At 43.7% G+C, this 26,991-nt stretch overlaps 1 protein-coding gene and 1 long non-coding RNA gene across 2 annotated transcripts in view; both read right to left on the reverse strand.

The window, feature by feature from the left end:
* LOC141377994 (uncharacterized) overlaps positions 1-8,827 on the reverse strand; it is a 66,982-nt gene extending 58,155 nt beyond the window's left edge. Inside the window, exon 1 of the long non-coding RNA XR_012391232.1 lies at positions 8,356-8,827. This is a non-coding gene — a long non-coding RNA (uncharacterized lncRNA). The remainder of the gene's footprint in view (positions 1-8,355) is intronic.
* The window catches only part of kpna4 (karyopherin alpha 4 (importin alpha 3)), a 408,827-nt gene that overhangs the window by 125,646 nt on the left and 256,190 nt on the right, over positions 1-26,991 (reverse strand). The gene's annotated exons all lie outside the window — the stretch shown is intronic.

Genomic DNA, 26,991 nt, shown 5'->3' on the forward strand with positions numbered 1-26,991 from the left:
ATATGCTTATGTCCTCATAAACCGCAGGAAAACTGTGGAACGTGTGAATGTGCAGAAGTGTGAATGAGATGTGGGATTATGATGTTTTCTGTTCACTCCTGCTGATTGCGAAGCAGATTGAGTTATTGCACATTTTAAGGAATTATTCAATAATCCATAAATGAGCTTTTAGCCTAACCTGCATTAAACCAATCAGAGTCTCGTCTCTCGTTCCCTTTAAGAGTCAGTTGCGTCGCTCCATGGTGCATTTGCTATTTACATGGGGGACTCTGTAAGAGTAAAAACTGAACGATTCACTAGCGAGAAAACAGTTAAACAGAGCATCTGCAGCGCGAGAATAAAGAACGAGCCTCCTCCATTCAGCCTCTTTACTTTACTCCTTTACTTTGATGGAGTGAGGAAACGGTGGAAACTCACTGAACACATCCATCAGCCCACATGTTTCATTTCCTTTGTTAACAATGCGCCTTAACACACCTGCTTTATAGACCAGCACACCCAGAGTCCACAGAGTGGCGCAAATGGATTTACTATTTAAACAACGTGGTGCAAGACATGTAAATTAAAGTTGCGCTGGCCTGAAAATAGCAACACATCGCGCTACACATGCCTTATTGTGTATATAATAGAGCCCTTTTTTAAATGCATGTGCCTTAGTGATGTCATACTGTGTAGAAAACCAACAATGAACATATACTTACGTTTATACAACATTTCTGTCTGGTTTTTAAATCTGATTGGCTGATAGCTGTGTGGTATTCTGCATTATCAGCACTCATACAGCCTCTTCACCCTTCTGTATTACTCAGATTAGTAAACTCACTACAGTTTGACAAACATTGCAATTGCTGGACAACATAATGTACATTTGAGGCTTTTTCTGGTGAGAACGTAGTTGTTTAAGTTGCAACTATGCAGTTTATTTATAAGGACAGTGCCTATTTTAAATAGTTATAATATTTGAGATACAGCCAATCAGCGCCTGACATGCTGAGCACAACAGAGACGGTTGATGTTCCGTCACAAGAGGGCGACAGAGCCGCATAACAAGCCCTTAGAGGAGAAAAACTCAAACTACAGCTGATCAAATCATTATTAAACAGGTAAATTACTTTCTAAGTCGATCTCTATCTTTTATATGCTCTAGTGCTGTATTTATTCTATAGTAATCTGCTAGTGTTTGCTTTGCTTTGGCTTTTTCAGGGTTAGTTATTGTGATCTCCCGATTGCAACAGAGATATAATGGGAAATCTCTGTAGACTGATGGCATTTCATGCCGTTCAGCCTTATAATCTTAAAATGTGAGCAGAATCAGCTGCTTTATCATCATTTGAGACATTACGCTAGAGAATCATTCAAACACTAGCTCTACAGGAATGTGTTTTTAACCAGTGGTTTCTGCTGTTCTGACGTCAGCTGCCGAAGTGAATGAATGGCGGAAGAAAGTAGTTCCTCATACAACATAATTTTTAGACTCTCTGTGGTTGATTTTCATTTTTATATTTACGGTTATGCTGTCGAATTGTTGTATAAATGCAATATTACGTGAGTAGCATGAGATATGGCTGTATATCAGCACTGGTGGGACATTAAGGCACTCGGCCTGCTGCCTCGAATTAACTCATGCTCATATATTACATATGTACATACACTGTGTTTAAATCTGCTAAGGAAGCGTAATGACGGACCATCGCAGGTTTCTGGAGTCTCCACAGAGCCGCATTTGCATCTGTGATTTGTCTTCATTCATTTTCGTGCTCCTTTAATCAATTCCTTTCATGTCCTGAGCTCTTTATTCATGAAGCATCATGGGAAGAATCTGAAGTAGCTCTGAGATCAATAATCAATGAGCAGACACACCGTGAACAACAGATCAATGCACAGCCCCAGAACGCTCTCTTCTGTGTGAAGGAGTTTCAGTATTTATACATTCATTTTCTTATTCGTTTTCTCTGCTTTCTTTCTACACTTAACATGATTTTTACACATGAATTTCTGTGCTCAGACTTACATTTACAGTTAAAGGCAAAATTATCGGGATTTGTTTTTTTATTCATCTAATATTTCCCAAATGATGTTGAACAGATTCAGGAAATTTTCACAGTGTATCTGATAATGTTTTGTTCTTCTGGAGAAAGTCTTATTTGTTTTATTTCGGCTAGATTAAAAGCAGTTTTTAATTTGTTTTAAAGCCATTTTAAAGTCAATATCAGCTCCTCCTACAGAGGAGCTGATCACGACGACGGTGACAGGGTTCGAGTCCGGGGTAGAGCAGTTCCAGAAATCAATTAAGACAAAAGCAAAATCTAAAAAATAAAAGGATCGAGTGAATAAACGGGGTTGAGGATGCGGTGAAAATCCAGAAACGTAGTAAAAAAAATACAGATGAGGGCTTTTCTTTTTCTGGATGGCTTTTGTAAAAATTGTCGTTGGGTTTAGAGAAGTAAGCGGGTGCGCGGGCCAATCGGTAAAATTGGTTGAGTTTGGAGAAGGAGGAGGAGGGTGGGTCAGTCGATTGGACGGTCGCCCAGTCAATCATTCAGCCATTCATTCATTCAATCAGTCGGACGGACGGACGATCAGCCGACAACGGCCTCTGGTGGGTTTATGCGAGAACGCTGTTCGTGCCCGCAAGAGACGTTTGTGATGCGTAAAACAGCGGCCTCTCACGAAAACAAAAACTGCAAAAAAACTTACCTCCCGGGACGTATTTCACGGTCTCCAAAAACGTCCGCGGGACTACGCTTTGAGAATGAGCCCGGGTTGAAACAATCAAAAATCCAAAATAATACAAGACAAAACAGAACAGACAAGGCTAAAAACAAAACCAAGAAACCCTGAGTAGTGATCAACACAATAAACTAAGACCAAGCAATGTGCTAGAGCGCCTGGAGAGTTTATATAGTAGATGCATCTAAAATCGCATAGTAAACAAGATGCGAGTGGAGTAGTATATCTGAATTCATAGAATTCGAAAAACAGTATGCGAGAAGTACCCGGATGATCTACTACTTCTGGCGAGATCATGAAGTGCGCATCAAATAGATACTACGCTATCCCATGATGCACCGTAAGAGAATTCAGGAATCGGAGTGAAGCGACGCAACTGAGGCAGTGACGTGATGATGACAAAATGGCAAATTTAGTACGTCCAAATTCCACTCAAACTACTGATATTCATGCCGTTCTGTGTGTAGAATGCACTTTTCTAAAGGCAGAGTAGTACATTTAAATTCAAATGCAGCACCTACTGAGTGGTAGGCGATTTCGGATTCAGCCAGTGTGTGTGTGATCAGTCTTGATAGTCATTAGCTGTGTGTAATCAGAAGGTGAACCGAAACAGGTGTGTGACTGCAGGACATGGTGGGATATGTAGTCCATGGTGGCAAATGGCAACACCTCTGGCAATCAGATATGAAGGAGCACGGTTGTTCAGCAGTAGGTTGTATTGAGACACAGCCAGAGACTGACAGAAACACACATCAGCTGGGCTGGATTTATCCACCTTAGGCACATGTGTTTGATAGTGTATCCAGCTGGCTGTGGCGTAGCAGATGGGGACACGCTGTGTGGGATCCCATGGAAATGAGATTTTGATTGAAAGCGCTGCCAGAAGATGAGTCTAACTAAAGGAGCTGATGGACTTGCAGGTTTGCAGGGAGTCTGTAGATCTGCACCGCGCCACAACAAGGGGGGTCCAAAATTGTTGTCTGGGGGGGGGGGGGCTGAAATTGCAGCAATTTCCGACAGGAGATTTACAGAGACTGCCACTGTACACGGCCGATACAAAAGAGTTAATATATGGATTTTTGAACATCAGAAATGCACCTATTTTAGCAAAACTGCAACATTTTGCCTGAAGGATGGCTCAGTGGTTAGCACTGTGGCCTCACAGCAACAAAGTCGCTGGTTTGAGCCCTAGCTGGGTCCTCTGGGTCCTCCGGTTTCCCCCACAGTCCAAACCCATGCGCTATAGCGGAATTAATTAACTAAATTGGCTGTAGTGCATGAGTGTGTGTGTATGGCTGAGTGTGTATGGGTGTTTCCCAGTACTGGGTTGCAGCTGGATGGATATAGAACATATGCTGGATAAGTTGGCGATTCGTTCCACTGTGGCGACCCCTGATTAATAAAAGGACTAAGCTGAAGGATGCATGGTTATTCAATCAAATCTTCACTTGCGTTCTCAGATCACCTACATTACAGGTAAATGTGAGCGCACTGCTTGTTGTGTATCGCAGTGTTTCCCAACCCTGTTCCTGAAGGCACACCAACAGTACATATTTTAGATGTCTCCCTCATCTGACCCATCAGGTTTTGGAGTCTAGTCTAATGTCCTGATGAGTTTATTCAGGTGTGTTTGATTAGAGAGAGGTTGAAAATGTGTGCTGTCGGTGTGCCTGCAGGAACAGGGTTGGGAAACACTGCTGTATCATACAGCTCTGTTCTGCATAGTCTGTTCAGCCTGTGATACACAGCGCAGTATGTCAGTCTGTATTATTACTGTACGCCAGTCGTTGGGGTGAGCTCTTTCACGGAGAACAGATGGAGTCTCAAAGCTCCTCTTTTTTTCCCAGCATGCTCTGCTCCCTCAGCATGACGTCTGCTCTCAGAGATAATGGTGGGCTTTTTATTATGCATTCACATCTCGGCCTGAGGGAGGACGCCACAGAAATCGCTGGGTAGAGCTTCAAGGTTATGAGGCGCAACAGAAGAACCGGCCCTGATTGGCAGATTGACACGCTCTCCACAGTCATTCAGTGACACTGACTGATTTAGCGCAGTGGTTCCCAAAGTGAGGGTGGGTTCTTAAATGATGGGGGTCGCTTGGTGATTTCCAAATTTTATTCAACTATTATAATTGCTATATTCTATCCCTAACCTACAGTAGATAAAAAATAGTAGCTAACAGTTACATTAAAAAAACAACAACATTTAAATATAAAGCCGTCAGCCAATTCCCACTGGATTGCGAGCCCTGATTGATTGAAGTTTGTTTTGCAGTTTTTGTTCTCGTGAATCCACCAGAGCGCACTGTGTACAATTTTTCAGATCTCAAAATTCTCTCTCGTGTGCCATTCATGCCTGCTGTTCTCACGTAAGTCCAGCAAATCCACCAGAGGCCGCTGTTTATGCATTTTGATGATCACAAATTCCTCTCACGCGTCCTCTTCTCATGCAAATCCACCAGAGGGCGCATTATACACTTCAGCCGATCTGGGGTGCGTTTCCGAAAACCATGGTTAGCCAACAAAGGTCGCAAGTTGTGTCGTTACAAGCATAGTTTGTTGATTTGATATTTCTCAAATCTGACATTCCAACGAACATTCGCAAACTGCATCGCAAACTTGTACGTTTGCAACTACACCTCTGGAGCTGTAGTTAGAAATAGACTTCATGGCTGTGTTCCATTCCCAGTTATCCCCCCTATGCACTATTCTTTTATATTGTTCCAGCATTTAATTTTGGAATTATTTAAAATAAAGCATTAAAGTCATCTCTCTTACGTGTACAGTTCAGTTTTAGCGATCTTCGTATTGACAATTGCGCTCCCTTCATAGTGCACTTTTTGCCATTCTGAACACATCCGTGGCTCATGACAAAAGCAATAGGTGACCAATTATTTAAAAGTCAAATTTACTTTACGTATCCAAAGCTTGTGAAAACAAAAATATATAGCATACGTTAATGCTTTTAATTTATAGTAGAATATTTATTAGGAAATGTATGCACTAAAGGTCAGCTTGTTGTTGCCCGAATCACTGACCTCTCCATCTCTATCCAATCACATCTCACACAGAAAAAATCGCATCATACAGAACAACCTCAAGACACAAAATTGTAACACTCAATGTCCCAAAGACTGTTTAGATGCATATCAGTGATGAGAAAATGACGGCTGTTTACTATATGATGACTGAATCACCAAACGGCTTTCCCATTGTTACTAGTTTGTCCGATAACTTGCAACGTACAATAGCAGACTTGAGATGTAGCAGAGGAATTGACCACAATGACGGGTTTCAAGTCAGGTGAAGAATGGTTTCAGAAAGCAGGCAAGACAAAAATGAAAGCCAAAAAATTAAATAAACAAGTAAATAACAGGGTGAGAATGTGGAAAAATCTGAAAATATGGTAAAAATCAGGAAGCTTGTCTTTTTCTGGATTGCTTTTGAAAACACTATGGGTTGGGTTTAGGAAAGCGGTGGGCGCTGGTCAATCGGTGCTTTTAAAAACACTATCGGTTGGGTTTAGGAAAGCGGTGGGCGCTGGTCAATCGGTACTTTTGAAAACACTATCGGTTGGGTTTAGGAAAGTGGTGGGCGCTGGTCCATCGGTGCTTTTGAAAACACTATTGGTTGGGTTTAGGAAAGCGGTGGGCGCTGGTCAATCGGTGCTTTTAAAAACACTATCGGTTGGGTTTAGGAAAGCGGTGGGCGCTGGTCAATCGGTGCTTTTGAAAACACTATCGGTTGGGTTTAGGAAAGTGGTGGGCGCTGGTCCATCGGTGCTTTTGAAAACACTATTGGTTGGGTTTAGGAAAGCGGTGGGCGTTGGTCAATCGGTACTTTTGAAAACACTATTGGTTGGGTTTAGGAAAGTAGTGGGCGCTGGTCAATCGGTGCTTTTGAAAACACTATCGGTTGGGTTTAGGAAAGTGGTGGGCGCTGGTCAATCGGTGCTTTTGAAAACACTATCGGTTGGGTTTAGGAAAGTGGTGGGCGCTGGTCAATCGGTGCTTTTGAAAACACTATTGGTTGGGTTTAGGAAAGCGGTGGGCGTTGGTCAATCGGTACTTTTGAAAACACTATTGGTTGGGTTTAGGAAAGTGGTGGGCGCTGGTCAATCAGTGCTTTTGAAAACACTATCGGTTGGGTTTAGGAAAGTGGTGGGCGCTGGTCAATCGGTGCTTTTGAAAACACTATTGGTTGGGTTTAGGAAAGCGGTGGGCGCTGGTCAATCGGTACTTTTGAAAACACTATCGGTTGGGTTTAGGAAAGTAGTGGGCGCTGGTCAATCGGTGCTTTTGAAAACACTATTGGTTGGGTTTAGGAAAGTGGTGGGCGCTGGTCAGTCAGTGCTTTTAAAACACTATCGGTTGGGTTTAGGAAAGTGGTGGGCATTGGTCAATCGGTGCTTTCGAAAACACTATCGTTTGGGTTTAGAGAAGTAGGAGGGTGGGGCAGTCTATCGGTCAGTCAGTCAGTTGACAGTGGCCTCTGGTGGATTTACGTGACAACAGCTAGCGTGAAAGGCATGTACGAGAAAAAATTTAAACCCATGTACGAGAAAATCTAAAAAAGTGTACACAGCGGCCTCTGGTGGATTCACAGAAACAAAATCTGCAAAGAGACGTAGCTACTGGGATGTATTTGGCGCTCTCCAGAAATGTATATAGTGGTACGTAATCAGAATGAGCCTGGGTTGAATAAGTGAAGTTTATTCATAAACTAATTTCGAGAGGAGCACGTGATTATGATTGAACACGGCTGGTTCTGCATTAGCATGCCTGATCCACCAGTCAGGCCATTCCTAACCACTATAAAGAGCCAGGGTTTTCTCACTACAGTCATCTTCGATTTGAAGAATCCCCCCTTCCACCCCTACCTTTTCACCTTTCCCTCCATAGGCCAGCACGGTGGCTCAGTGACTAGCACTGTCGCCTCACAGCAAGAACGTCACCGGTTCTAGTTCCTTAACAGGCCGGTGGTCGTTTCTGTGTGTAGTTTGCATGTTCTTCCCGTGCTTGCGTGGGTTTTCCCCGGGTTCTCCGGTTTCCTCCCACATTCCAAAAACATGTACAACAAGTTAATCGTTAAATCTAAATTTCAATACAGGTAATCTAATAATGCAGCATATCTTTTAATAGCCTTCAATCTTAATCTTTAGCTATTATAAAAAGGGGAGTTGTCGAGATCTACCTGAGCTCGAGGCTCCCCTCTCTACCTCCAAACGGGAGGGAGCCCAGGGCTCAAGAACCTTCGAGCTCAGGGCTCTCTCCCGGGACAGCATGCCAAACTTGCTTATAATCAATCATCAGCTAAGTGTGAACTCTTGAAATACACTAAAGAATGTTACGTTTTCACACACACATGCTTAAACTGCTTGTAAAAGCTTAAACCTTTCACACCAGGATACTCACTACTCTTGAGTACTATTAAAAACTACTATTGACTCATGCATTGAGTAATATGTACAACAGATACTCTTACTTTACTTGTGCTACATTTTTGGGAATGTAATGAACTTTTACTTGAGTATAATTTTTCAGTACTCTGTAATCCATTACAGTGTGTTAGATTACAGGTAGGCAACTGAAGTGGCACACATGTGCAATATTGACTCAGCTCTTACCAGGAACTAGAGGCAGCCCAAGGGGGACACACATCTCTCATCCTTCTTCTTGTATTCATCCCATCCCTCCGTCTCCCAGGGCACGTCATCTTTCTCTCGTTCTCTCTGGGGTTTTCTTGCCTGACAACTGCAGCACATTTGATCTCCAGAGTGAGTGATCTCAGTAGTGCGCACTACTCCATCTGTCTCACGGGGTCAGCGGGAGTTCTCTGAAGACACAAGACACACTCCCCGGATCAAACAATCCCGACAATATCCACATCAGATCCCGTCTCGGGTTCAAAGTCGTAGTGCGGGACAAATTCAGCCCTATTTATATTCGCAGAGCAAGTTCCTGCTTTCCTGCCTGGCATTGTGTGTTACTCCAGAGCAGTGGCTGTCCAGACACGATCCTACATACCACATTATGTATATATAATTGTGTGTGTGTGTGTGTGTGTGTGTGTGTGTGTGTGTGTGTGTGTGTGTGTGTCATTGATGGTCTCTGTGCTTTAGGGGTCAGATTCAGACTGAAGTATGCAGGAGCTCATGTAGCGACAGATGAGTGTCACACACAGCCCTCAGACCCTCCTGCTATTAATAACACCAGCAGAACACTCAGCCTGCGAGACTCCCTGACTCACACTAACCCTTCACAGACAGACAACCAGACTGCACTGGGCATTGAGCAGCACTTGCACTCTCATGTGGATATATATTAAATGTTGGTCCAACTTTATTTCTAGTGGCCTTTACTAATATGAACTTACACTGAAGTTAATCACTTGTAAGAATGTACTTATTGTGTAAATACATTAATTTACCTTGTAATTATGATTGACTGATCACCCCACCCTAAATTACTGATAGCCCCACCCTAAATTACTGATAGTCCAACCATAAATGACTGGTAGTCCCACCCTAAATTACTGATAGTCCTGCCCTAAATGACAGATAGCCCTGCCCTAATTTACTAATAGCCCCACCCTAAAGGACTGATAGCCCCACCCTAAATGACTGAAAGTCCTGCCTTAAATGACTCATAACCCCACCCTAAATGACTGATAGCCCCGCCCTAAATGACTGATAGTCTCGTCCTAAATGACTGATAGCCCCGCCCTAAATGACTGATAGTCTCGTCCTAAATGACTGAAAGCCCCGCCCTAAATGACTGAAAGTCCTGCCTTAAATGACTAATAACCCCACCCTTAATGACTGATAGTCTCGTCCTAAATGACTGATAGCCCCGCCCTAAATGACTGATAGTCCTGCCCTAAATGACTGATAGCCCCGCCTTAAATGACTGATAGTCCCACCCTGAAAGACTTATAGCCCCACCCTAAATTACTGATAGCCCCACCCTAAATGGCTGATAGTCCCACCCTAAATGACTGATAGTCCCACCCTAAATGACTGATAGTCCTGCCCTAAATTACTGATAGCCCCACCCTAAATGACTGATAGTCCCACCCTAAATGACTGATAGTCCTGCCCTAAATTACTGATAGCCCCACCCTAAATTACTGATAGCTCCACCCTAAATTACTGATAGTCCCGTCCTAAATTACTGATTGTCCCACTCTAAATCACTGATAGCCCCACCCTAAATTACTGATAGCCCCACCCTAAATAATTGATAGCTCCACCCTAAATTACTGATAGCCTGCCTTAAATGACTGATAGCCCCACCCTAAATGACTGATAGTCCCGCCCTAAATGACTGAAAGCCCAACCCTAAATTACTGATAGTCCCGCCCTAAATGATTGATTGTCCCACCCTAAATTACTGCTAGTCACACCCTAAATGACCCCGTTCTAAAAGACTGATAGCCCAACCCTGAAATGACTGATAGTCTCGCCCTAAATGACTGATAGTCACGCCCTAAATGACTCATAGCCCCGCCCTAAATGACTGATAGTCCCGCCCTAAATTTTTGGTTTGTTCTGGAGACAATCCAAAACTAATATTGCTGAAGGGGGCTAATAATATTGACCTTAAAAAAACTTTAAAACAATGAAAAACTGCCTTTATTCTAGCCGAAATAAAACAAATAAAACTTTCTCCAGAAGAAAAAATATTAGAGGAAATACTGTGAAAAACTCCTGAATCTGCTCAACATCATTTGGGAAATATTTGAGAAAAAAAAAAAAACAGGAGCAAATAATTCTGACCTCAACTGTATAACTACATCCCCTTAAATAAAAGTCTTACCAAAAATACTTATTATTTGCATAGGAGACGCTTTGACAGTGTTGTGCATCTGAGTTATATATTGATTTTCCTCCAGGACTCTGCATTAATCAGTCATATGCGGACTGAAATGTCACGTCATCAGAGAGATGAACAGACACTTGACATTTTCAATAGTGTCAATAAAGGTGAAATAAACATTAGACCTGTTCCTGCTGTCTTCAAAACCCTCAGCACTGGATCTACTGCTGAAGCGCTTGACTGTAGCTGAGGCTTTATTCTCAGACATGACTGCGCTTTAACCTTTTAACTGTGCTCGCTTTCATTTCTGAACTGTCACGAATTGATCCAAGAGGTGGAGGTGCGAGTCAAGTCAAAGATCCAAAAATCAACCCATTGATGGAAACAGGGAAAATACAGCAGGAAGCAGTTCTCCACTGGCCAAATGTTTACATGTTAATCACAGTTTTATTGGTCATTTCCAGGAACTTGTGGAAGACTTTGTCAATCTCTTGCCTGTGCAGACATCAGTGGATTTCAGCTATTATGCTTGCTGACACTTGAGATGCGGCCAATGCACTTTCCCAACTACAATGAACGCTTTCCCCACTACACTACAGTGAAAAATAGCCGCAAACGAGCAGTTTTGATGTTGAGATCAACACCCCATAATGCAATTCACAACTGCAAATAAACAGAAAACACTAATAAGACTGTTGGTGTTTTCTCCAGTTGTGATGGCCGTCCTGTTGAAACAATATCTGAAATGAGAAAAGAAAATGAAGGCTGCGCATGAGTTTATCCTTTGAGAACCGATTGGACTGCTGGAAGGTGGGCGTTTCTAACAAAATGAGATTTGAATGCCAGTTTGTACTCGGTTGTGGAGGATTATTGTCTAAATGACTGATAACCCCACCCCAAATGACTGATAGCTACGTCCTAAATGACTGATAGTCCCGCCCTAAATGAATGATAGCCCCGCCCTAAATGACTGATAGTTCCGCCCTAAATGAGTCCCGCCCTAAAATACTGATAGCCTGACCCTAAATGACTGATAGTCCCACCCTAAAGGACTGATAGTCCCACCCTAAATAACTGATAGTCCCACCCTAAATGACTGATAGCCCTGCCCTTAATGACTGATTGCCCATAAATCTTTGACTAATAGTCCTGACATAAATGACTAATAGCTCCGCCCAGAATGACTCATAACCCTGCCCTAAATGACTGCCCTGTCCTAAATGACTGATAATCCTGTCCTTAATGACTGATAGCCCCTCCCTAAATGACTGATAGCTCTGCCCTCAATGACTGATAGCCCCGCCCTAAAGAACTGATAGCTCCACCCTAAAATACTCATAACCCTACCCTGAATAACTGATAGCCCTGCCCTAAAGGATTAATACCCCCACCCTAAATGACTGATAGCCCCGCCCTAAAATACTGACAGGCCTGCCCTAAATGACTTCTAGTCCCGCAATAAATAACTGATAATCCAATCGTGAATGACTGATAGCCCCACCCTGAATAACTGATAGCTCCACCCTAAATGACTGATAGCTCTATCCTAAATGACGGACAGTCCCGCCCTAAATTAGTGATAACCCTGCCTTAAATGACTGATAGCTCCACCCTAAATTAATGATAGCTCCATCCCAAATGACTGATAGCCCCACCCTAAATGACTGATAGCCCCACCCTAAATGACTGATAGCCCCACCCTAAATGACTGATTGCTCCACCCTAAATTACTGATAACCCCACCCCAAATGACTGATAGCTACGTCCTAAATGACTGATTGTCCCACCCTAAATCACTGACTGCCCTAAAGGACTAATACCTCCACCCTAAATGACTGATAGTGCCGCCCTAAAATACTGACAGCCCTGCCTTAAATGACTGATAGTCCATTCATAAATAATTGATAGCCCCACACTAATTGACTAATAGCCCCACCCGAAAGGACTGATAGCCCCACCCGAAAGGACTGATAGCCCCGCGCTAAAAGACTGATAGTCCCATCCTAAATTACTGATAGGTCCGCCGTTAATGACTGATTGTCCCGCCCTAAATGACTGATAGTGCCGCCCTTAAATACTGACAGCCCTGCCTTAAATGCCTGATAGTCCAATCATAAATAATTGATAGCCCCACACTAATTGACTAATAGCCCCACCCGAAAGGTCTGATAGCCCCGCCCTAAAAGACTGATAGTCCCATCCTAAATGACTGATAGGTCCGCCCTAAATGACTGATAGTCCCGCCCCAAATGACTGATAGCCCCACCCGAAAGGACTGATAGCCCTGCGGTAAAAGACTGATAGTCCCATCCTAAATTACTGATAGGTCTGCCGTAAATGACTGATAGTCCCGCCCTAAAGAACTGATATGCCCACGCTTAAATATTGACAGCTCTCTCCTAAAAGACTGATAGCACCGCTGTAGATGACTGATAGCCCTGCCCTAGCTCTATTATTTACATATAAAAATATGACCAGTACATTTGGGTTTCAGAGGAATCTCAAAGCATTACATGTAGTTATATTGCAGTGTAATGTCCATCATCAGTAGGGTCAGCGGCTGATGATCTGTGTGGGGTTCATCCACTTTATTCTGCGAGGCGGAACTGCGCTCATTTTTTTTGTGATGGTTTTACAACTTACGATTTAGTTTCCTGTGGAAGAAAGGAAAAGGAGTAATAAACGTCAGAAAATGGTCAGACTACTCGCTCTACAAACAAGTGTGTTCATGACTACACATTAAAAGTAGATTAATATATTAAGGAAATATCAGTGTACAACATCAAGCAGCAGAACGAGCTGATTCTAACATCTAAATATCAACAGAAGTGGATGAGAGCCACAAAGATTCCAATGGCTGCAGCCGCTCATGTGTGAGGAATAAGGTCAATAGCATGTTCATTCACAAACACACTGGGTCTATTGTCAGATATGTGATGGACATCAGTGTTGATCACACCTTCACATTTACCTGTTTCCACAGAAACCCTGCGCTGTGATGACTCGTCTGTTTCTAATGCAGGGTTGCCAGGTTACCGCAGCTTCACTGAAACACTAGCTGATGCTCCTCCTCCTCCTCCTCTTCCTCTCTCGTTTAGTGCTTTCAGCAAATCTGACATCACAGGATTTCCTTACATTTCCCAAAGGAAATGTAGCGACGCTTTACAATACAGTTCATTAGTTACTGTGAGTTCCTGTGTTATTCCAGATTATTAGTAAGATTATTCATTCATTCATTCATTCATTTGTTTTCTTTTAGACTTAGTCCCTTTATTAATCAGTGGGCCCCCACAGCGGAATGAACTATTCCAGCATATGTTTTACACAGTTAATGCCCTTCCAGCTGCAACCCAGTACTGGCAAACACCCATACACGCTCATTCACACACACACACACACACACTCATACACTGCGGCTATATTAGTTTACCCAATATCCTTATAGGCAAATGACCGTGTTTGTAGACATTCAGGATGCGTGCGCAGGGAGGTGGCAGAAAAAACCAGGAGCGCTAGGATTTACAGTGAGGGAATGACGTCCGATGCGGTACAGAGTTTGTTTTTGTATTCGAGATTAGTTATATTGATTAAGAGACTGGGTTCAATAGTAAACAAGTCATGTTGTGTGGTAAGATGCCAAATTCGAAAACGTAACTTTTACCGTACACCAAACTGCTTTAATGCCAACCGCAGACGTCTTTGGCTAAAAGAGAGCTTAATGGAGCCACCCTAAATGACTGATAGCCCCGCCCTAAAATACTGACAGGCCTGCCCTAAATAACTCATAGCTCCACCCCAAATGACTGAAAGCCCCGCCCTAAATGACTGATAGCCCCGCCCTAAATGACTGATAGCCCCACCCTAAATGACTCACAGTCCCACCCTAAATGATTGATAGCCCCGCCCTAAATGACTGACAGTCCCACCCTAAATGATTGATAGCCCCGCCCTAAATGACTGATAGCCCCACCCTAAATGACTAATAGCCCCACCCTAAATGACTGATAGCCCCACCCTAAATGACTGACCGTCCCACCCTAAATGATTGATAGCCCCGCCCTAAATGACTGACAGTCCCATCCTAAATGATTGATAGCCCCGCCCTAAATGACTGAGAGCCCCACCCTAAATGACTGACAGTCCCACCCTAAATGATTGATAGTCCCGCCCTAAATGACTGACAGTCCCGCCCTAAATGACTGATAGCCCCACCCTAAATGACTGACAGTCCCACCCTAAATGATTGATAGCCCCGCCCTAAATGACTGATAGCCCCACCCTAAATGACTGACAGTCCCACCCTAAATGATTGATAGCCCCGCCCTAAATGACTGACAGCCCCACCCTAAATGACTGACAGTCCCATCCTAAATGACTGATAGTCCCGCCCTAAATTACTAATACCCCTGCCCTAAATGACTGATAGGGCATAATATATATATATTATTTACATAATGCTTTCAGTGTATCATAACAGCTCCCCACCCAGTGATAAGCACAGTGATTCAGCAAAATTAACCTTAAAGTGAGCGGCGTTTTTTCCCTTCACTTTGGTCAATTTGTGAAGTTTGTTCCTCCACTGTCACCACTGGCTTGTTTGGTTTGGGACTTGAGATTTGGTTTGGGATCTGCTCTTCAGTGTTTCAGCAGTGAATATTAAACCACACTGAACTGAACTGAACTTCAGCTCTGAAAACTGGACTGACACAGCTTCAGCTCACCAGATCTTCTGTGTTCAGCTGCTGCGACACAATCTACACTGTAGAAGTGCAACAGAAATAAAGATGAACTGAACTGAACTGCCAGCATTAGAGCATTATCTCCTAATGCTCAGTTTTTAGTTCCGTTCACTCACTTACTCAGATGTAAAGCCAGCAGGATGCACATGTACTGCACCTGAGACCTGATCCAGTTTTGTGATTGGACTAAATTATCCTGGCAGACTCCAGATTCACCTGCTGACTCTGAGACTGAGGAAATGAGCAGTGGATTCAGAAGAACTGTTCCACTTCACACACACACACACTCACGCATACACAGAGAGAGAGAGAGAGAGAGAGGTTTATACACAGTTTAAAGTGACAATTTAACTTGCTGTACTGAGAGTGCACACCTGGACAGGCACGTGCACAGGTAGGGCTCAACCTGTGCCCTTTTTTCTCTTGGATAGAAAATGCCCCTCAAAAATAAATTAAAGTGCCCCCCACCCCCTGCAGTTCGCGATTGTCCACACCAACCACTACACCACCCGCCCCATTCCCCCTACTGCCACCCCTGATAACCAACCCCCATCTCCCCTCCACTCTTCAAAAACCCTCCCGCTCTTCAGATTGCGATCGTCCCACCCACGCACCATCGTCCACTCCCGCTCCCCGTTCTCCTCTTTGCGATCGTCCCCAACCATCCCCACAGACCCCCTAACTCTTCAATTCACAATCATTCCCTTCAATCACTACACCCCCACCCCCTTTAGTTTGCTTTACACCTTTTTATTGGTCATTATTTGTTTCAAGAATAAAGTTCGAGGTTTAGAATAAGGGTTTCTTGTCAAATGTTTTCGTGAAGTTCACTTACAAACCCATATCAAGAGGATCACGTGCTTATGATTGTTCACAGCTGTTCCAACTTTAGCTAATGACTAATTATCCTATCAGACGATCCTTAACTCACCATAAATAGCGGACTTTTCTCATCTCGAAATCTTCGTCTTGAAGAACCCCCCCCCAACACTACTCACCCTCCTTTCAAACGGTGGGCAGTGATTAGCGCTGTTGCCTCTCAGCAAGAATGCCCCTGGTTTAATCCCCTTCCAAACCAGACGACATTTCTGTGCGGAGTTTTGCTCGTTCTCCCCGTGAACGCGTGGGAGTCGTCCGGTTTCCTCCCACAGTCCAAAAACAAGCCCCCTAAACAATTAATCCAAAATATCTTAGCCAAACTCTGAGTACACCTTCTCAGCATCCATATCTGACACTTAGCTCCAATAAGCAGGAGGGGGAGTCATCGAGATCTACCTGAGCTCAAACTCCCCTCTCGCCTTGCAACGGGAGGGAGCCCAGGGCTCGAGGATCTTATAAGCTCAGGGGTCTCTCCCGGGACAGCACGCCAAACAAGCTTTATTATCAATCATCAGCTACGTGTGAACTCTTGAACCTATTAAAGAGCAGTACAGTAGTGGAAGGTGACTTGGATTATGTCGGATGTTGTCTCGCACAGCTCGATGATGGAGAATTGTTTGCATTGGCCAAAACTGATTAGCTAAAGTCACACCAGGATATGCTTGGTCTTAAAGCCTCTTTTAGATGAGTTATTTTTACACTATATGATGGAGTTTTCTTGTACACATGCTGGACTCTTGAGCGTCTCCTTCATTACTCCTTACTTAGAATTCAGTCAGATAAGTGGGAACGCTTTTTCTCTGCGGCAGCATCGGGGTCAGCGTTTGCTTGTCTTGTCAGATTCGGTGAGCGCTTCAGACGCACAGAGCTTCAGTTTCTCTTACTGTCAGTTCGTCTCTGAAATGTCACAGAGGTGGAGAAGCCGGAGGAAGAACCGCTTGTTTCTTCTTCTTCTGCAATCTCTGTCTTTCTCATCCTGCTGTCAGTAATAAGCTTGTAGTGATTTGATGCTGATGGCTTCTTCAGTCGAGCCGAACGCAGTTGTCAGGCATTGCCTGTGCAGGTGTGAAAAGTTCAGATTGCCTGCTCAGTGCTTACATGCCATCACATCATAACACTAAGACCGGGCGCTTCCTTCAGTTGGCGCTCAATGTGCGCACATTCATTCCAAACAATGGAAACATCAATTCACAGAGGCTGAGAGCAGCGCATGAGGGACTCTGCCTTTCTGCTTTCATGGACCAGTGCAAAACCACAAGCATCATGCAATGCCATCTGTTCAGATAACATCCCACAAAGCACAAGTTCTCTGGCCCAGCTCTGGCCCACACAATCAGCTTTTGCTTGGTCCCAGGGCTTAATTTGTGCAGGAACACGCCGGATCCAGCACCTCTGAAATCTTACCAATCCCCCTCCTCATATTCCTCCCCTGTTTACTTTCTTAAACGACTACCCCAACCACCCCCCTTCCGCTCTTCACTTTCGTCCGCGACATCCCCTCTGCCATCCAACCCCCCCCCCCTTCTCTTTAGTACGCGACAACAAACCCCCCCACCACCACTGCTCTCCACTTTCGTGCGCGACACCTCAAGTTACATGCCAGGTCAGTTACCCCGACCTTTTCGGGGACCTCACGATTCACAAATTAAGCTCTGCTTGTCCCACACGCCGCAGAGAATTACAGTACATGATTGGATCAACTCTGGATTTCATACAAGGGGCAAACATGGACCATATCTCGGTGAAGTCTGAGCCAGGTTAATAACCCATAACTGGGTCTAAACTGGGCCTGGTATCTTGGTGTGTCATGACTGCAATCAATTTCATAAACCCATGGAGCATTCCGCTTTAGGTGTGTTATAGGTGTGCTTTTTCGACCTGAATTTTTTTCTTTACCAAAACGTAATTTAAATGTATTTTAAAAGTGGGTCAAGATAGGCCAAACTTACATGAACCACATAAGAATCTGGGCCAAATGCTAAATTTGATGTCTGGCCCAAGTCTTAAAGACGGTGCCACCTCTGCCAATCCCAGGCCGTGTTTGGCCCACATATATACCAGTGCCGTATGAACGCTTGCTGTGCCAGCTTTATGCCAAATCTTAACATCTTTAACAGCCATGAAAACAGTGTTCTGCATTGTTCTCTGCTACCGTTCCTGACAACCCAAGCTTATTCTGAAAACGTAGACTTGTTGCGTTTATGGAGACCGCAAAATATGTCCCGGGAGGTATGTATTTGTGCAGTTTTTGTTTTCGTGAATTCGCAAGAGGCCGCTGTGTGCGCCTTTTCGCATCTCAAATTTCTCTCGCGAGTGCCGTTCACGCCCATGCTGTTCTTGCGTAAACCCAGCAGAGGCCGCTGTCGACCGACCGTCTGTCTGATTGACTGACTGAATGGCTGACTGGGCGACCAGCCAATCAGCTGACCCACCCTCCTCTTTCCCTAAACCCAACCAACTTTATTGATTGACCTGCTCGCCCGCTTATTCCCTACACCCAACCGGCGATTTACAAAAGCCGTCCAGAAAAAGAAAAGCCCTTGTCTGATTTTAACCACGTTTTCAGATTTTACCACATTCTTATCATGTTATTCGCTTGTTGGTTTTATTTTTTGGATTCTGTTTTGTCTCACCTAATTTCTGGAATTGCTCTTCCTCGGACTTGAACCCCGACGTCATCGTGGTTAGCTTCTCTCTGCGTCTCAAGTCCGCCGACGTACACGACGAGCTAACTGGACAAATTGATTACGGTGGGAAAGCACTCCACACGGAGGTAAGCGGTCAGCTGGTAAGCGCAAAAAGGAACGCCGTTTGCTAAAAAAAATTAAATGCAGCCATACATACCTCCGGCTACATAATTCGTGGTCTTCAGAAACGTCCACGGGACTACGTTTTCAGAATGAGCCTGTGTTGGTTCCTGATTATCACAACTTGTGAAAAGAGCACAGTCTCTCAAATAAATTCATTGATTAATTGCTTTTGGCTTAGTCTCTATTTCAGAGGTCACAATGGAATGAACCACCAACTATTCTAGCATAAGTTTTATGCAGCCGATGCCCTTCCAGCCTCAACCAGTAGTTGCAAACATTAATACACACTCATTCACACACACACAGTCATACACTACGACCAATTCAGTTCATTAATTCCCCTATAGCGCATGTGTTTTGACTGTGGGGGAAACCGGAGCATCCAGAGGAAACCCACGCCAACATGGGGAGAACATGCAAGCTCCACACTGAAATGCCAACTAACCCAGCCATGACTCAAACCAGCGATGTTCTTGCTGTAAGGCTAACCACTGAACCACCGTGCCGCCCTCTCAAATAATTCCGTCAGTTTTATTTGTACGGCGTCTTTAACTCAAGGTTATTTCACAATGCAGGCTTGAAGCCACGGGAGACTTCATAACAAACAAGCATGAGAGACGTCAAAAACAAATAGAGAAATCTCTACAGCTGGGCTTTGAATTCCGATCGAGCTGACGTTTCACAGAGATGCTGTCGCTGACAGACAATGCGGGCTTGGAAACATGAATAAATTGGATCCACAGGACCTGAGAAGACGAGCAGGGGCGTCGGGGTGAATCGAATCGGCCAAATACTTTGGTGCAAAAACCATGTAGGGCTTTAAAAGTGGTGAGTGGAATTTTAAAGCGTGTGTGATTAGTTACGGGCAGCCAGTGTGGTTTCTGAAGGATGAGAGGGATATGTGCGGGCAGGGGAGCCGCGGTTACATTAATCCAGACCTGAAGGCGTGAATGACAGATTCACCATCAGTTTCATCAAATGAGCTGAAGGAGAGAGCTTTAGCTGGATGCCAACAATGCCAAGACACATATGATATGAAACAAGGCAAAAAAAAAGTATTCAGGGTTAACTTTGAAAGCATTAGAGGCCGTCCTGACTGCAGGGGAACACTTTCCATCTGTCTTTGGAGCAAATATACACGCGTGTGAGTGTGTTGTTTGCATTGCAATGCACAATATTTTCCATGCCGCTGATTTTTTGGGCCCTAGAGTGAGCATTTAAATTGCTGCACATAAAAAAGTTGCGGTCCTAAAACAGAGCCTTGGGGGACTCCAGAAGACTCAGGGTGTATTTAGCTTCTCATTGCCTATTGATTTTCTAGGATATCAGCCAGAGAAGTGAAGAGTTTGTGCCAGACCTTCTCAAAAGATGCATTATAGGTGGACCAGAATACTAAAGGCTCAATAAATGTATGAAGCTAAATATGATACAACAAACACCAAGCTCATTCTGAAAACACAGCCCTATACGTTACATTCTGGAGATGCAAATTATGTAGCCAGAAGTACGTATGGGTGCGTTTTGTCTTTAAAATGAATGCTGGGGGTGGGGGGGGGGTGACGCCGTTTATTTCCACGCTTACCAGCTGATCACTTACCTCCATGTGGACAGCTGTACCGATGTTACCAGTTTGTCTAGTAGCTCGCCATGTGCATCGGTGCATAGTAGAGTTAACCATAAGGACAGGGTTCGAGTCTGGTATGTAACGGTTCCAGTAAGCAAGTAAGACAAAAACAAAAGCTAAAGAATAAAATAAACAGGTAAATAACAGGGTGAGAATGTGGTAAAATCTGAAAACATGGTGAAAATCAGGCGGCCGAGAGGGCTTTTCTTTTTCTGGACTGCTTTTGAAAACACTATCGGATGGGTTTACGGAAGTGGGGGAGGGGGGGGGGGCGGGCTCTGGTCAATCTGAGAACAGGAGGTGCGAATGGCACTTGTGAGATAAGTATGAGATCTGAAAAAGCGTAAACAGCGCCCTCTGGTGGGTTTGAAATAACTAAAACTGCAAAAAACAAAGCTATTTGGCACTCTCCAGCAATGTACATAAGGGTACGTTTTCAGAACGAGCCTCGATTGGAGACGACCATTAATCACTGAGAGATGAAGCCAGTTAAACTTGATTTGATTATTAAGTAGAATTGTTTAGCATACGCTGCAGTTTAGCACAGGCAAACAGAGCCTTGGAGGACTCCTAAGACTGAAGGTGATTTTGGTTTTTCATTGCCTATTGATTTTCTAGGATATCAGCCAGAGAAGTGAAGAGTTTGTGCCAGACCATCTCAAAAGATGCATTATAGGTGGACCAGAATACTAATGGATCAATAAATGTATGAAGCTAAATATGATACAACAAACACCAAACTCGTTCTGAAAACACAGCCCTATACGTTACATTCTGGAGATGCATATTATATGGCCAGCAGTATGTATGGCTGCATTTTGTCTTTAAAATGAATACTACGGGGGGGTGGGGTTTTGGGGGGGGTGCTGGTGCTTACCAGCTGATCACTTACCTCCATGTGGACAGTTTTACAGATGTTACCAGTTTATCCAGTAGCTCGCCATGTGCATTAGTTAAGAGGAGTTGAGTCCAGTTTTCTTGTTGGCTTAGTCCCTTTATTAATCAGGGGTCACCACAGCGAAATGAATCACCAACTTATCTAGCATATGTTTCTACGCAGCGGATGCCCTTCCAGCTGCAACCCATCTCTGGGAAACATCCATACTCACTCATTCACACTCGTACACTATGGACAATTTAGCCTACTGAATTCACCTGTAGCACATGTCGTTGGACTGTGAGGGGAAACCGGAGCACCCGGAGGAAACCCACGTGAACGCAGAGAGAACATGCAAACTCCACACAGAAACGCCAACTGATCCAGCCGGGACTTAAACTAGCGACCTACTGACCACATCTGAGGCGACAGCACTACCTACTGCGCCACTGCGTTGTCTTATGCTGCGTTCACACCAGACGCGCACGCGCGTCAAGCGCGAGTGACTTACATGTTAAGTCAATGCAAACGCGCGAATAGACATCCTGCAGTGCGATACACGCAAATGGCGCGGGGCGAATTGAGCGTTTTGCGCAAATGGCGCAGGGCGAATTGAGCGTTTTGCGCAAATGGCGCAGGGCGAATTGAGCGTTTTGCGCAAATGGCGCAGGGCGAATTGAGCGTTTTGCGCAAATGGCGCAGGGCGAATTGAGCGTTTTGCACAAATGGCGCAGGGCGAATTGAGTGTTTTGCGCGAATGGCGCGGGGCGAATTGAGCATTTTGCATGTTTGACACGCTTAACGAGCGTTTCGCGCGAATCTCTCGATTTCGAAAACCTGAACTTCAGCGGACATTCGCGCCGCGTTAACCAATCAGAAGCTTGCTATTGTGGGGGCGTGATTGTGACGTAGAACCTGTTGTCAGTGTTCCGAGGGAAATCCTCCAGCCTTCACCGACAACAGTTCATCAAACTGGGCTTGGCTCAGTCAGAAGCACCGCTGAAAGCCTCCGTCATCCAGGTTCAGTTTCTGGAGGAGTTTATGAGCTCACAGAGCTGGATGCACCTCTGAAAGGATGTAGTGGACTCAGACACGACCCTAAACCTATCTACGCTGTTTTTTTGTCTTCATAAAGCACATTAACACTGTTATTTTCTTCATAAAATCCATGTTAGCCATTTAGCTATGAAGCTAGAGTCTTCGGGCAGACAGAAGCCCTGCCCATCACGCGATTACGCGTCTGTTCTGATGTGAATTTGACACGCGAATGAAGCGGGGTTTGACGCGCGAATGAAGCGAGTAAACTCAAATGTTCACGCGGCTATGTACGCGCGAATATCGCGATTTATCCGCGCGTTCCGCGTCTGGTGTGGACACAGTATTAAACACTACGACCAATTTACCTTACCCAATTCCCCTATAACGCATGTGTTTAGACTGTGGGGGAAACCGGAGCACCCGGAGGAAACCCACACCAACACAGGGAGAACATGCAAACTCCACACAGAAATGTCAACTGACCCAGCCGGGACTCAAACCAGCGACCTTCTTGATGTGAGGTTAACCACTGAGCCACCATGCTGCCATTCATTAATAAAATCTCATTCCTATTCATGAAGTGTCATGTCATGTTTATAAAGGTGTCATGGCAGTCTTATGAACACCCCCTTTAGGGTTATGGCTTTGAAATATTGTTTGTGACTTTAAAATATGGTTTTGACTTCCTAGATATTGATTTGACCTTAAATCTTCTTCCAGTTCATCCGCGTAAAGCAACTTTGACACAATCTAGATTATTTAAAGCACTATAAAGATAAAAGTGACTTGACTTGAGCTTTAGAGTATCTACCAATCAGTAAAGTTGAATTAAGTGCACTTGATTCGGGTGTCATGCATAATGTGCAGTGCTCAAGGGCTCTGGGAGCAGTGTTTAGACGCACAGCTATGCAGAGAGAGTCTGGAAGTGCAGAGACTGCGACTAAAATAGCCGCTGTCACAGCAGGAGTGTGTGCCCCACGTGACTTTAAATAGTATCCCGGATAAATCTACTGAGTCACAAGCAAATAAACCACCGATGCGCATTCATTCTGGGTTATCAGGCAAAAATGAAGCGACGTTGCTAGGCCAGCAGTGGCTATTCTGCTATTCTTGTCTGTGTCTGTTGGTAAGGTCAGCGAGTACAGTGTGACGTGGAGTATCTGCGGTGGGAGACACTGAAGGCTATAGGCCACAGAACTGGAGCACACCAGCACAGACTCCAAAGTCTTGAGAAAGTCTGAGGGAGAGAAAGGTGGGCTGTGTTTCAAACACTGCTGCGCTCACTTGCTGCCTACACAACTGACATGGCAAACCCTTTAAAATGTCTCTATATCTCCATTAGAGAACTTCAGACTGAAAGGAGCACTCATTTTCACTCCATTACAGCTCCCCGCAGGGTTAAACTGTTGAGTTTTACCATTTCTAATCTATTCAGCTAATTTTATGTCTGGCTGGAGCACTTTTAGCTTAGCTTAGCATAGATCATTGAATCGGATTAGACCATTAGCATCTTGTTTAAAAATATCAGAGTTTCATTAATTTTTCTTTTTAAAAGCTTGACTCTTCTGTAGTTACAGTCTACTAAATAGTGTCCGAAATTATTTCCAAGCTGTCGTAATTTGCTAGGTTGTCACGTTGGTTAAATTGACAGAAGTTAGCTGATTTTTAAGTACTTCGTTATATCACTGTGACTTGGTACAGCAGAAGAGTTTCTTTATTATCACTGTAGCACATCAGCCAGGACTCCAAAGTCTTGACCACAAGAGAGAAAGAGAAAGTCTGAGGGAGAGAAAGGTGGGCTGTGTCTTAAATACTACTGCACTGACCTGCTGCCTACACAACTGACATTGCAATCCATTTAAAATGTCTCTATATCTCCATTGGAGAACTTCTGACTTTAAGGAACACTTATTTTCACTCCAATATAGCTCCCCTAGGGTTAAAAATGTTGAGTTTAACCATTTCTAATTCATTCAACCAATCTCAGAACTGGCTGGAGCACTTTTAGCTTAGCTTAGCATAGATCATTAATTCAGATTAGACCATTAGCATCTTGTTAAAAATTGCCAGAGTTTCATTATTTTCCTATTTGAAGCTTGACTCGTCTGTAGTTAAAGTCTACTAATTAGTGTCCAAAAATACTCCCCAGCAAGGTAACTTCCTAGCTGTTGTAACTTGCTAGGTTGTCACGCTGGTTAGATTGACAGAAGTTAGCTGATTTTCAGGCACTTTATAATATCACTACACTTGATACGGCAGAAGAGTTTCTTTATTATCACTGGAGCACATCAGCCGAGACTCCAAAGTCTTGAGGGGGAGAAAGGTGAGCTGTGTCTCAAACACTGCTGCGCTCACTTGCTGCCTACACAACTGACATGGCAAACCATTTAAAATGTCCATTAAAAAACTTCTGACTTAAAGCAACTCTCATTTTCCCTCCATTATAGAGTTAAACTGTTGGGTTTAGCCATTTCTAATTCATTCAATCAATCTCAGAACTGGCTGGATCACTTTTAGCTTAGCTTAGCATAGATCATTGAATCGGATTAGACCATTAGCATCTTGTTCAAAATTGCCAGAGTTTCATTATTTTCCTATTTAAAGCTTGACTCGTCTGTAGTTAAAGTCTACTAAATAGTGTCTGAAAGTACTCCCCAGCTAGGTAACTTCTTAGCTATCATACCTTGTTGTCACATTGGTTATATTGACAGAAGTTAGCTGATTTTCAAGCACTTCATAATATCACTGCACCTTGGTTCAACACCAAATTTCCTTTATTATCACTGGAGCACATCAGCCGAGACTCGAAAGTCTTGACTACAAGAGAGAAAGTCTGAGGGAGAGAAAGGTGGGCTGTGTCTCAAACACTTCTGTGCTGTCTTGCTACCTACACAACTGACATTGCAATCCATTTAAAATGTCCATTGGAGAACTTCTGACTTAAAGCAACAATGATTTTCACTCCATCTTTTAAAAATAATCCAATTTCAATTCAATCAATCAATTTCCTCCACGGTTAAACAGTTGAGTTTTACCCTTTTTTAATCCATTTAATCCATAAACCATCTCTGCTGGCTGGAGCACTTTTAGCTTAGCTTAGCATAGATCATTGAATCAGATTAGACCATTAGCATCTTGTTAAAAATTCCCAGAGTTTCATTATTTTCATATTTAAAGCTTGACTCTTCTGTTGTTACAGTCTACTAAGTACTGTCCGAAAATACTCCCCAGCAAGGTAACTTCCTAGCTGTTGTAACTTGCTAGGTTGTCACGTTGGTTAGATTGACAGAAGTTAGCTGATTCTCAGGCACTTTATAATATCACTGCTTGGTACGGCAGAAGAGTTTCTTTATTATCACTGGAGCACATCAGCCGAGACTCCAAAGTCTTGACCACAAGAGAGAAAGAGAAAGTCTGAGGGAGAGAAAGGTGGGCTGTGTCTCAAACACTGCTGCGCTCACTTGCTGCCTACACAACTGACATGGCAAACCATTTAAAATGTCCATTAGAGAACTTCTGACTTAAAGAAACACTAATTTTCCCTCCATTATAGGGTTAAACTGTTGGGTTTAGCCATTTCTAATTCATTCAATCAATCTCTGAACTGGCTGGATCACTTTTAGCTTAGCTTAGCATAGATCATTGAATCGGATTAGACCATTAGCATCTTGTTCAAAATTGCCAGAGTTTCATTATTTTCCTATTTAAAGCTTGACTCGTCTGTAGTTACAGTCTACTAAATAGTGTCTGAAAGTACTCCCCAGCTAGGTAACCTCCTAGCTATCATAACTTGTTGTCACATTGGATATATTAACAGAAGTTAGCTGATTTTCAAGCCCTTCATAATATCACTGCACCTTGGTTCAACACCAAATTTCCTTTATTATCACTGGAGCACATCAGCCGAGACTCGAAAGTCTTGACTACAAGAGAGAAAGTCTGAGGGAGAGGAAGGTGGGCTGTGTCTCAAACACTTCTGCGCTGTCTTGCTACCTACACAACTGACATTGCAATCCATTTAAAATGTCCATTAGAGATCTTCTGACTTAAAGCAACACTCATTTTCACTCCATCTTTTAAAAATAATCCAATTTCAATTCAATCAATCAATTTCCTCCACGGTTAAACAGTTGGGTTTTACCATTTTTTAATCCATTTAATCCATAAACCATCTCTGCTGGCTGAAGCACTTTTAGCTTAGCTTAGCATAGATCATTGAATCAGATTAGACCATTAGCATCTTGTTAAAAATTCCCAGAGTTTCATTGTTTTCATATTTAAAGCTTGACTCTTCTGTTGTTACAGTCTACTAAATAGTGTCCGAAAATACTCCCCAGCAAGGTAACTTCCTAGCTGTTGTAACTTGCTAGGTTGTCACGTTGGTTAGATTGACAGAAGTTAGCTGATTCTCAGGCACTTTATAATATCACTGCTTGGTACGGCAGAAGAGTTTCTTTATTATCACTGGAGCACATCAG

The sequence above is a fragment of the Danio rerio genome, chromosome 15 (genome assembly GCF_049306965.1).
Source record: "Danio rerio strain Tuebingen ecotype United States chromosome 15, GRCz12tu, whole genome shotgun sequence".
NCBI lineage: Eukaryota > Metazoa > Chordata > Actinopteri > Cypriniformes > Danionidae > Danio > Danio rerio.